The sequence below is a fragment of the Hemiscyllium ocellatum genome, chromosome 13 (assembly GCF_020745735.1).
Source record: "Hemiscyllium ocellatum isolate sHemOce1 chromosome 13, sHemOce1.pat.X.cur, whole genome shotgun sequence".
Taxonomy (NCBI): Eukaryota; Metazoa; Chordata; class Chondrichthyes; order Orectolobiformes; family Hemiscylliidae; genus Hemiscyllium; species Hemiscyllium ocellatum.
Window position 1 is genome coordinate 7562620 of NC_083413.1, and position 13305 is coordinate 7575924.

The following is a 13305-nucleotide window of genomic DNA, read 5'->3' on the forward strand; positions in this document are numbered from 1 at the left end:
CATCATTCAACAGGACCATGGCTGATCCGATTCTTCACATGCCTTTTTTTGCCCTTTCCCTATAACCTTCTTCCCCTACTGATCAAGCATCTATCCAATTAAACCTTAAATATACACAAGATCTCTGTTCCCACAATTCTCTGGCAAGGAGTTCCAAAGACACTCAACCATCAGAAGAAAATTTTCCTTATCTCCGTCTTAAATTGGAACTCTTTTGAGTAAAAGCAAATTACTGCGGATGCTGGAATCTAAAATCAAAAAAGAGAAAATGCTGGAAAATCTCAGCAAGTCTTGCAGCATCTGTAAGGAGAGAAAAGAGCTGACGTTTCGACAAAGCTTTGACAAAGAGTCAGTTAGACTCGAAACGTCAGCTCTTTTTTCTCCTTACAGATGCTGTAAGACTTGCTGAGATTTTCTCTCTTTTTTGGTTCCTTTATTTTGAGGCTATGCCCTCTGAGGGGGCCCATTCTTTCAGCATTTGCCCTCAAGCATCTAAAGAATCCTATAAATTTTCAATGAAGTCACCTCTCGTTCTTCAGTGAATACAGTTCTAACCTTCAGTAGGAACACAATTCCTCCATACCAGGGATCATCCCAGAGAAACCTTTGTGAACTGCCTTCAATGAAACAATATCTTTCCTTAAAGGGACCAAAACAACTCAGTGCTCCAGATGTGATTTCACCAGCACATTCCACAGTCGCAGTAAGATTTCCCTATGCATATATTCCCACACTCTTGAAATAAGTTCTAAAATATCAGCCTTCCTGATTGCCCACTACAACTGTGGGCTAGTTTTCTGTATTTTGTGTACAAGTACCCCAGGTCCCTTTGTGCTGCAGCCTTCTTCATTTAAGTAATATTCTATTCTTTTGTTCTCCCTTCCAAGATTAACACCTTCACATTTTCCCATCTATTATTCTATTTGCCAACATTTTGTCCACTTTCCAATATCTCTGTATAAACTGTTTGTATCTCATTCGCAGGTTTTTGATAACGGATAGCATTACAGCTGTACTGAGGGAAGATAATCCCAGAAATACATCCAGGGAAGTTATTTGGGTGGAACTGAGAAATAAGAAAGGGACTTATTGGGATTGTACTATAGACCCCCTAATAATCAGAGGGAAATTGAGAAACAAATTTGTAAGGAGATCTCAGTTATCTGTAAGTTTAATAGGGTGGTTATGGTCAGGGATTTTAACTTTCCAAACATAGACTGGGAATATCATAGTGTTAAGGTTTAGATGGAGAGAAATTTGTTCAGAAAATTTTCTGATTCAATTTGTGGATGTACCTACTAGAGAAGGTGCAAAACATAACTTACTCTTGGGAAATAAGGCAGGGCAGGTGACCGAGGTATCAGTGGGAGAGCACTTTGTGGCCAGTGACCATAATTTTATTCGTTTTAAAATAGTGATGGAAAAGGATAGATCAGATCTAAAAGTTGAAGGTCTAAACTGGAGAAAGGCCAATTTTGACAGTATTAGGAAGAACTTCCAAAAGCTGATTAGGGGCAGATGTTCACAGGTAAAGGGACGGCTGGAAAATGTGAAGCCTTCAGAAATGAGATAATGAGAGTCAAGAGATAGTATATTCCTGTTAGGGTGAAAGGAGTGGCTGGTAGGTATAGGGAATGCTGGACAACTAAAGAAATTGAGAGTTGGGTAAGAAAGGAAGCATATGTCAGGTGTAGACAGGATAGATCGAGTGAATCCTTAGAGTATAAAGGCAGTAGGAGTATACTTAAGAGGGAAATCAGGAGGGCAAAAATGAAACACGAGATAGCTTTGGCAAATAAAGTTAAGGAGAATCCAAAGGGTTTTACAAAGACATGATGGACAAAAGGGGAACTAGGGGTAGAATACTGCCCCTCAAAGATCAGCAAGGCGGCCTTTGTGTGGAGCCGCAGAAAATGGGGGAGATACTAAATGAGTATTTTGCATCAATATTTACTGCGGAAAAGGACATGGAAGATATAGAAAGTAGGGAAATAGACGGTGACACTTTGAAAAATGTCCACATTAGAGATGAAAGTGGTGGGTGTATTGAAATGCATAAAGGTGGATAAATCCCCAAGACTTGACCAGGTGTACCCGAGAACTCTGTGGGAAGCTAGAGAAGTGATTGTTGGGCCTCTTGCTGACATATTTGTATCATTGATAGTCACAGGTAAGATGCCGGAAGACGGGAGATTGGCGAAAGTGGTGCCACTGTTTAAGAAAGGTGGTAGGGATAAGCCAGGAAACTGCAAACGAGTGAGCCTGACCTCAGCGGTAAGCAAGTTGTTGGAGAGAACCCTGAGGGACAGGATGTTTTTGTATTTGGAAAGAGCTGAAAATGAGTTGCTGGAAAAGCGCAGCAGGTCAGGCAGCATTCAAGGAACAGGAAATTCGACGTTTCGGGCATAAGCCCTTCATCAGGAATGAGGAAAGTGTGTCCAGCAGGCTAAGATAAAAGGTAGAGAGGAGAGACTTGGGGGAGGGGCGATGGAGATATGATAGGTGGAAGGAGGTCAAGATGAGGGTGATAGGCCGGAATGGGGTGGGGGCGGAGAGGTCAGGAAAAAGATTGCAGGTTAGGAAGGCGGTGCTGAGTTCGAGGGATTCGACTGAGACAAGGTGGGGGGAGGGGAAATGAGGAAACTGGAGAAATCTGAGTTCATCCCTTGTGGTCGGAGGGTTCCCAGACGGAAGATGAGGCGCTCTTCCTCCAACCATCGTGTTGTTATGGTCTGGCGATGGAGGAGTCCAAGGACCTGCATGTCCTTGGAGGAGTGGGAGGGGGAGTTGAAGTGTTGAGCCACGGTGTGGTTGGGTTGGTTGGTCCGGGTGTCCCAGAGGTGTTCTCTGAAACGTTCCGCAAGTAGGCGGCCTGTCTCCCCAATACAGAGGAGACCACATCGGGTGCAACGGATGCAATAGATGATGTGTGTGGAGGTGCAGGTGAATTTGTGGCAGATATGGAAGGATCCCTTAGGGCCTTGGAGAGAAGTAAAGGAGGTGGTGTGGGCGCAAGTTTTGCATTTCTTGCAGTTGCAGGGGAAGGTGCCGGGAGTGGAGGTTGGGTTGGTGGGAGGTGTGGACCTGACGAGGGAGTCACGGAGGGAGTGGTCTTTTCGGAACGCTGTTAGGGGAGGGGTGGGAAATATATCCCTGGTGGTGGGGTCCGTTTGGAGGTGGCGGAAATGATGGCGGATGATACGCTGTATATGGAGGTTGGTGGGGTGGTAGGTGAGAACCAGTGGGGTTCTGTCCTGGTAGCGGTTGGAGGGGCGGGGCTCAAGGGCGGAGGAGCGGGAAGTGGAGGAGATGCGGTGGAGGGCATCACCGATCACGTCTGGGGGGAATCTGCGGTCCTTGAAGAAGGAGACCATTTGGGCTGTACGGTATTGGAACTGGTCCTCCTGGGAGCAGATGCGGCGGAAACGAAGGAATTGGGAATATGGGAAGGCGTTTTTACAGGGGGCAGGGTGGGAGGAGGTGTAGACTAGGTAGCTGTGGGAGTCAGTCGGTTTATAGTTGATGACCGTGTTGATTCGGTTGCCCGAGATAGAAATGGAAAGGTCTAGGAAGGGGAGGGAGGAGTCTGAGACGGTCCAGGTAAATTTGAGGTTGGGGTGGAAGGTGTTGGTAAAGTGGATGAACTGTTCAACCTCCTCGTGGGAGCACAAGGCAGCGCCGATACAGTCATCGATGTAGCGGAGGAGAAGGTGGGGGGTGGTGCCAGTGTAGTTGCGGAAGATGGACTGTTCCACATATCCTACGAAGAGGCAGGCATAGCTGGGGCCCATTCGGGTGCCCATGGCGACTCCTTTGGTTTGGAGGAAGTGGGAGGATTGGAAAGAGGTTGTTCAGGGTGAGGACCAGTTCAGTCAGTCGAAGGAGGGTGTCAGTGGAAGGGTACTGGTTGGTACGGCGAGAAAGGAAGAAGTGGAGGGCTTTGAGTCCTTCGTGATGGGGGATGGAGGTGTACAGGGACTGACGTCCATCGTGAAGATAAGGCGTTGGGGACCGAGGAAGCGAAAATCATGGAGGAGGTGGAGGGCGTGGGCGGTGTCCCGAACGTAGGTGGGGAGTTCTTGGAGTAAAAAATGAGGTCTGCAGATGCTGGAGATCACAGCTGCAAATGTGTTGCTGGTCAAAGCACAGCAGGTTAGGCAGCATCTCAGGAATAGAGAATTCGACGTTTCGAGCATAAGCCCTTCATCAGGAATTCTTGGACTAAGGGGGACAGGACCGTGTCGAGGTATGCAGAGATGAGTTCGGTGGGGCAGGAGCAGGCTGAGACAATGGGTCGGCCGGGGCAGTCAGGTTTGTGGATTTTGGGCAGGAGGTAGAAATGGGCGGTGTGGGGTTGTGGGACTATGAGGTTGGAGGCGGTGGATGGGAGATCCCCGGAGGTGATGAGGTTATGGATGGTCTGGGAGATGATGGTTTGGTGGTGGGAGGGCGGTCATGGTCAAGGGGGCAGTAGGAGGAGGAGTCCTCACCGACGGATTCGCGACCTCCGCGGCTATCGGGAATAACAGGGTTTCTTTCGTCGCCTCCCCTCCCCTATCAGCGTTCCGAAAAGACCACTCCCTCCGTGACTCCCTTGTCAGGTCCACACCCCCCACCAACCCAACCTCCAGTTCCGGCACCTTCCCCTGCAACCGCAAGAAATGCAAAACTTGCGCCCACACCTCCTCCCTTACTTCTCTCCAAGGCCCTAAGGGATCCTTCTATATCCGCCACAAATTCACCTGCACCTCCACCCACATCATCTCTTGCATCCGCTGCACCCGATGTGGCCTCCTCTATAGTGGGGAGACAGGCCGCCTACTTGCGGAATGTTTCAGAGAACACCTCTGGGACACCCGGACCAACCAACCCAACCACGCCGTGGCTCAACACTTCAACTCCCCCTCCCACTCCACCAAGGACATGCAGGTCCTTGGACTCCTCCATCGCCAGACCATAACAACACAACGGTTGGAGGAAGAGCGCCTCATCTGCCGCCCGGGAACCCTCCAACCACAAGGGATGAACTCAGATTTCTCCAGTTTCCTCATTTCCCCTCCCCCCACCTTGTCTCAGTCGAATCCCTCGAACTCAGCACCGCCTTCCTAACCTGCAATCTTCTTCCTGACCTCTCCGCCCCCACTGCACTCCGGCCTATCACCCTCACCTTGGCCTCCTTCCACCTATCACATCTCCATCGCCCCTCCCCCAAGTCCCTCCTCCCTACCTTTAATCTTAGCCTGCTGGACACACTTTCCTCATTCCTGATGAAGGGCTTATGCCCGAAACGTCGAATTTCCTGTTCCTTGGATGCTGTCTGACCTGCTGCGCTTTTCCAGCAACACATTTTCAGCTCTGATCTCCAGCATCTGCAGACCTCACTTTCTCCTCCTTTGTATTTGGAAAGGGAAAGTCTGATTATGGATAGTCAACATGGTTTTGTGCGGGGGAAATCATGTCTCACAAATTTGATTGAGTTTTTTGAGGAAGTAACAAAGAGGATTGATGAGGGCAGAGCAGTAGATGTGATCTATATGGACTTCAGTAAGGCATTCAACAAGGTTCCCCATGGGAAACTGTTTGGTAGGTTAGATCTCACGGAATGCAGGGAGAACTAGCCATTTGGATGTAGAACTGGTTCAAAGATAGAAGACAGAGAGTGGTGTTGGTGGAGGGTTGTTTTTCAGACTGGAGGCCTGTGACCAGTGGAGTGCCACAAGGATTGGTGCTGGGTCCACTACTTTTCATCATTTATATGAACGATTTGGGTGGGAGTATAAGAGGTACAGTTATTAAGTTTGCAGATGATACCAAAATTTGAGGTGTAGTGGACAGCAAAGGCTACCTCAGATTACAACAGGATCTGGATCAGATGGGCCAATGGGCTGAGAAGTGGCAGATGGAGTTTAATTTAGATAAATGTGAGGTGTGGCATTTTTGGAAAGCAAATCTTAGCAGGACTTATACACTTAATGCTAAGGTCCCAGGAGTGCTGGTTCATAGCTCCTTGAAAATGGAGTCGCAGGTAGATAGGATAGTGAAGAAGGTGTATGGTATGCTTTCCTTTATTGGTCAGAGTACTGAGTACAGGAGTTGTGAGGTCATGTTGTGGCTGTACAGGACATTGGTTAGGCCACTGTTGGAATACTGCATGCAATTCTGGTCTCCTTTCTATCAGAAGAATGTTGTGAAACTTGAAAGGGTTTAGCAAAGATTTACAAGGATTTTGCCAGGGTTAGAGGCTTTAAGCTAAAGGGAGAGGTTGAATATGCCTGGGCTGTTTCCCCTGGAGCATCAGAGGCTGAGGGCTAACCTTATAGAAGTTTATAAACTTCATGAGGGGCATGGATAGGGTAAATAGACAAAGTCTTTTCCCTGGGATTGGGGAGTCCAGAACTGGAGGGCATAGGTTGAGGCTGAGAAGGGAAAGATACTAAAGAGACCTAAGGGGCAGCTTTTTCATGCAGATGGTGGTACCTATACGGAATGAGCTGCCAGAGGAAGTGGTGGAGGCTGATACAATTACAACATTTAAAAGGCATCTGGATGGGCATATGAATAGGAGGGTTTGGAGGGATATGGGCCGTGTGCTGGTAGGTGGAATTAGATTGGATGGGACATCTGGTCGGCATGACGGGTTGGACCGAAGGGTCTGTTTCCATGCTGTACTTCTCTGACTCCATGAATCTACACACCTGCCTTTCCACCTATTTTTGACACCTGCACCAAATGTTTTTGGTACATTCACTTCTTTCCTCCAAGTTATTAAATATATTGTAAACAATTCTGATCCCAGCTCTGTGGAAACCAATCCATCATGGGTCGCCAATCAGAAAAAGAACCCCTTATCCCCACTTGCTATTTCCTGCCCATTAGCCAATTCTCTATCCATGCCAATAAATTACATCCAACACCTTTTAACTTATGACTTATCCTTTTGTGAGGTATCTAGATGAATGCATTATGGAAGTCCAAATACAACATATCTACTAGTTCCCCTCCATCCATTCTGGCTGAGACTTTCTCAAAACCCCAATACTTTAGTCCTTGCCCTGCCACAATGTTCTGGGAAACACTGGAAGTTCACCTTATCTTGTGAATGAACACTTTGTGTACTTAATAATGAAATCAACATTTCAGACTATGTATTTTGTTCTCCAGTTGTTTTTTTTTGTTTTCAACCAGATTCATTTATTATTCTGCTGTTCACACTTGTTCTGAACAAATGGTTTATTTTCTGTTTTTAAACTTCATTACATCATTGTCGTTCAATCTCTCCTGCCCCCAATTGTATCCTAGATCCTTCCTTTTGTTCCTTCTTTCACTCCATCCCTTTAAAATGACTTGAAGTTTATCACATTTCTACCTTGGCTTCAGATCTGAAGAGTCATGTTTAACTCAAACATTAACTTTGTTTCTAACTCTGTACAGATGCTGTTACTAACAGAATAGAGTATTTCCAGCATTTTCTTTTTTTTCCCCTGTCATATAGCTCCCCGTTTTCATTGACCTAAGTTGAAATGGATAACTTTAATAGCTAAATACCTCCCTGAGAATCTGTCAATATTTTCAAGAACTTGCTGTTCTAGCAGCTCTAGTCTTAATTTAGAAAACAAAATGCTGGATTTTTGGGAAATAAGTTTTGGAATCTTGAATCTAACTTTGTATCAGTGACGTGCGATAATTCACCTCTGGACAAAAACAAAGAAACTGGTACAAGCCATGTCTGAATTATTGTGGGTACTTATTGCAGTGGCACTCTTTAGCCATATAAAATTTTGGTTTGTATGTAGTGGTCAACATTGTATTGCGCTTTGGTGGATGCTTAACAACCTCACTAAGGTACATGCTCACTATAATTTAATTTAATTACATTACATATTTCAAAGCAATTGTGTGAAAGCAAAATCCTTAACACAAGAGATTCAGAGTGTTCATCAATTTAATATTTGGGACCACATCACCTCTCTTTTGTAGAATACCTCAAGACATTTTCCTGTATTAAACTACAAAATAAGTTCAAGCTCAGTGGTACCTCTGAATTTTAGATATTGTTTGATGCACTTAAGTTGAACATTTTTCATCGTGTTACTCACAACTGTTTCAACTGATCATTGATCAAATGGTGGTACCCAAGCAATGCCAAATATTTAACGTGACAAGAGAGCATTCTATAATCTATAACAAAATATACATTTCTAAGATCAAACAATATGAATGAAAAACATAACACATACACATTATTCTAAATAAATGAGTAGAAAATGAGTTACAAAAAAGTCAACTGCATTTGAGTTATTTAACCATCAACACTTTGAAGTTGTTTTGTTTAATAAACCACATCCTGAGGTGTATATATTAATTTTCAGAGATTATTAATGATTTGATTAACCAAGGCTTAAAATTAAAGGAATTAAACAACATTTTCCATTTTTTTTCCCACAAACCTCATTACATCACACCAGTCAATTTCAACAAATTGAATGTTGTCACCTTTTACCTTAATAAAATGAAGAACACAAACTGTGAAACTGAGAGAACGAGGCCAAAGTCCGATTGACGGAAGACCAATGATATGGGGTTTGAAGAAATACACTCAATTGCAACACCTGCAGAAAATGTACAAAAAATTAAAATCCTTTATTTTATACAGTCAAACTAGAAACCTTGAACCTATAACTTCATATTTGAAAATATGTCACATCTTGTTTAGCTGCATTTTCAGCCAATCCAAATTCTTGCAAGGTCAATTAAACAAAGCCAGCACTAAAAAAAAAATTCCTTTGTGCAATATTAAACACAAAATGTTTTCGAATCGTTAAGTTATCCAAATTCCAAAGCATTCCTGAAGAAGGGCTTATGCCCAAAACGTCGATTCTCCTCCTTTGATGTTGCCTGACCTGCTGCGCTTTTTCAGCAACACATTTTTAAGCTCTGATCCCCAGCATCTGTAGTCCTCACTTTCTCTAAAGCATCAATCCTGCCAATCTGACAGACAGAACATGCTAACAAAATACAGAAGCCAACAATGTTAAAAGGGTTAAGTACTCACTGAGAGCCTCTTACTGTCTTTGTGTTGATGGTGCTATTATACAGATTTGGAAGAAATGGCTAATTTATTATGACTATGAGTCAAACCTGAATTATTAAGCTTTTGTTCTCTTTCAGTCCCTTTGTGAACCGAAATCTTAAACAATTTTGAAAAAAATTAGGATCTTAAATTCTGAAAGTAGATGTCTGTAATGTAGACTACACAATATAAATTGTGTAGAAAACTTAAAAATCCAGAGAAGTACTTGAATTAATTTGAGACAGCCAGAAAAATCCAAGATGTTCAAACTTGCAAGGTGTGATTATAGGATCAAAATCAGAAAACTTTTCACCAAAAAAACTGATCAACATTTGAAGTCTTAGAGTCCTACAGCAAGGAGACTGGCCCTTAGGCCCATACTGGTCTATGCCAACCAAAACATCCATCCATGCTAATCCCATTTCCCTGCACTTGACCCATATCCTTCTAAATCTTTCTCATCCATACATTAATGCAAATGCCTTTTACATTTTGTTAACGTACTTGCCTCAACCACTTCCACTGGCAGCTCATTCAATATGTGCACCACCCTCTGTGTAAACAAATTATCCCGCAGGATCCCATTTCTTCTTTCCCCTCTAACTTTAAAGTGGTGCCGTCTTGTCCTCGATTCCCCAACCCTGAGAAAAAAGACTGAGTGCATGGACCCTATCCATGCCTCTCAGGATCTCAAAAACCTCTATAAGGTTCCCCCTTCAGTCTCCTATGCTCTAAGGAAACAAGTTCTAGTTTATCCAAGCTCTCCCCATAACTCAGACCATTCATCCCAGGCAACATCCTTGTAAATTTCTTCTGCAATCTTTCTAGTTTAATAACATCCTTCCCATAACAGATTCTTGGTAATCCAAGATGGAGGATGGGAAAAATGTCTGGCTGTAACAGCTTTTTTATGGTTTTTTTAGGTGCTGGAGGTGATTTCCTCGAATTCCAGGAGCAGCAATTACTGTTTCAAATACCATTGTATTGTTTTGAAACTATGGAAAAAAAAAGTCAAAACAACAGCAGTTTTAAAGGGAGAAGAACAGACAAAGGAAGCACATGGTAAGGACAGTGCAGGAGAGAAAGAGAACCTGCACAGTTACTGCCTTTGCTGTTTTGAATTCATGTATCGCTGGACATCGGAATGCATCTGGGAAAATTAACAAACAGGGCCAATGGGCTGAGAAGTGGCAAATGGAGTTTAATTCAGATAAATGCGAGGTGCTGCATTTTGGGAAAGCAAATCTTAGCAGGACTTATACACTTAATGGTAAGGTCCTAGGGAGTGTTGCTGAACAATGAGACCTTGGAGTGCAGGTTCATAGCTCCTTGAAAATGGAGTCGCAGGTAGATAGGATAGTGAAGGCGGCGTTTGGTATGCTTTCTTTTATTGGTCAGAGTATTGAGTACAGGAGTTGGGAGGTCATGTGGCAGCTGTACAGGACATTGGTTAGGCCACTGTTGGAATATTGCGTGCAATTCTGGTCTCCTTCCTATCAGAAGGATGTTGTGAAACCTGAAAGGGTTCAGAAAAGATTTACAAAGATGTTGCCAGGGTTGGAGGGTCTGAGTTACAGGGAGAGACTGGGGCTGTTTGCCTGAAGCATCGGAGGCTGAGGGGTGACCTTATAGAGGTTTACAAAATTATGAGGGGCATGTATAGGATAAATGGACAAAGTTTTTTCCTGGGGGCGGGGAGTCCAGAACTAGAGGGCATAGGTTCAGGGCGAGAGGGGAAAGATATAAAAGAGACCTAAGGGGCAACGTTTTCATGCAGAGGGTGGTACGTGTATGGAATGAGCTGCCAGAGGATGTGGTGGAAGCTGGTACAATTGCAACATTTAAGAGGCATTTGGATGGGTTTATGAATAGGAAGGGTTTGGAGGGATATGGGCTGGGTGCAGGCAGGTGGGACTACATTGGGTAGGGATATCTGGTCGGCATGGATGAGTTGGACTGAAGGGTCTGTTTCCATGCTGTACATCTTTATGACTCTATGACTCCAGCAAAGTGACCAAAACTGAACAAAATACTCCCAAAAGTGGCCTCATCAACATCCTGTACAACTACAACATAACTTCCCAATTTCGATACTTAGTACCCTGACTGATGAAGGCCAGCGTGCCAAAAGTAGTCTTCACTGCCCTGTCCATCTGCGACTCCACTTTCAGAGAACTGTGGACTTGAACTCCAAGATCCCTCTGTTCCACTTACACTCCTTCAGGACCTATCATTCATCATGAAACTCCTCCCTTGATTTGACTTTCCAAAATGCAAGACTTCACTGTTATCTTTTTAAACTCCATTTGCCATTTCTCGGCCTACTTCCCCAAATCTTCAGTAAAAGTTTGCAGCGGAGTATGATGGAATCATTTAAAACACATTTGATGCTGGAATGGGGACCACTTAGGGGCAATCTGGATAGATCTTTAATTTAAGTAGCTGAATGGAGTAGTCTTCCATACATGTGATCATGTTGTATATTTGCTGTACAGCATTCTCTGCATTTGTGCTAAATTTTAATATCAGCTATGTTCATTGTAAGGGAATCTGATGAATGGACTAAACTGCAGCACAAATTGTTGACTCGGTGCATGACCATGCACCGTAATCTGCTAAATAAGTAGCAAAAATGTTGAAGGCAACTTTTAAAGAAAATATTGGCACATGCCATGAGGAAATACACACAAGATCTCTTCTAAATAATGAATACTCAATAGTAGAGAAATTGCACAGAAATAAAGTAGCTGAAGATCCAACATTATTCACAACAATTTCTATTTAAAACGCAGTTCTAACCAAATTTGCCAAAGAAACTGCCAGATGTGCTTTAAGGAGGAAGCTGAAATTGAAGACATGAAGAAGTGACGCGTGGAGAGTTCAAGAGTGGAAAGGAATGATATGAAGACTATGCTGCCAACATAGAGCATAGAACAGAGGAAGCAACTCTTCATTAGAAGAGTGAAAAGGACACAGGGTTGCAGGGAATTGTCAAAGCTGCACTTCTAGTTAAGAATTTTGAAGCTAATGCACGGTTTAAAAAGAAACATTGAAGACCAGCAAAAATAGCAAAATAGATCTTATGTGGGAGATGATGAAGTTAGCAGAGCTCTGGATGATTTACAGTTTTTATAGGTTGGAGTTTGGAAGGCCAAAGAGAACAATATTAGAGAAATTGAGAATGGAAGTAAAAAATGTAGAGTTTAGACTTTTAGGAGTAACACAAGTGAGGAATGCTTTGTGACAGGCAATATAGGAGTAGGAAATGTTGGTGATGAACTGGCATTCAATGCAATGATTGTAAATAAACTCTCTATTGAATAAAACCAATTGTGACTTACAGGCATGTTCTTACAATTCATCTTATTTCATTATCCTCCCTTTTTGGGCTGATGTCGACGACAACAGCCATTTAGCATAATTTTCCATAGGTTCTATATCTGGTTATGAAGTTACCAAACACAACCAGGGTATACAAATTTAAAACCTGCTGCTTGACCTATACCAATTAAACATTGCATATTTCAAATAGATTGTCTTTGATGATTTGAACCAGAAATGATAATTTTACTGAATTATAAGTTGCCTGATAAATACAATCAAAACATAGCATTTCCTCTTTATAAAAATACAACTGTTGAACAGTAAATTTAAATTAAAATAGTAAATGTGAATTTATCCTGCAACTCCAAGGCATAGCAACTAACACAGGCAATTAACATCTCCGACCGGCTTGAAAGGATATTGGAGCGGGAGGGGGAGGATCCAGTTGTTGTGGTCCACGTTGGTACTAACAACATAGGCAAGACTAGGGTGGAGGACCTGTTTAGGGATTATGAAGCACTAGGCAGGAAATTGAAGCACAGGTCCTCAAGGGTCATAATCTCCGGATTACTGCCCGAGCCATGTGCCAATTGGCATAGGGACAAGAAAATTAGGCAAGTAAACACGTGGCTAAGGGATTGGTGTGGGAAAGAGGGATTCCACTTCATGGGGCATTGGCATCAATTTTGGAACAGGAGGGATCTGTACCGTTGGGACGGTCTCCACCTGAACCGATCAGGTACCAATGTTCTAGTGAAGAGGATAAATAGGGTGGTCAGTAGGACTTTAAACTTCTGAGTTGGGGGGGAAGGGAAAGTGAAAGCGACAGGGAGTATGGTGTTAAATGGAAAGATAAGCAGCAGGATAGCATGTGTCCAGGCGGATTTAAAATTGAGGCAGACTGAGAATGC

General features: G+C 43.4%; 1 protein-coding gene across 6 annotated transcripts in view; it reads right to left on the reverse strand.

Moving 5' to 3' along the window:
- LOC132821417 (uncharacterized) overlaps positions 1–13305 on the reverse strand; it is a 74803-nt gene that overhangs the window by 36755 nt on the left and 24743 nt on the right. For 4 of the 6 annotated variants that reach the window (XR_009645311.1, XR_009645312.1, XR_009645310.1 and 1 more), the window contains one exon: positions 8501–8609. The exons of the other annotated variants lie outside the window; for them this stretch is intronic. The gene's annotated coding sequence lies outside the window, so the exon portion shown is untranslated. The remainder of the gene's footprint in view (positions 1–8500; positions 8610–13305) is intronic. 6 annotated transcript variants of the gene reach the window in all.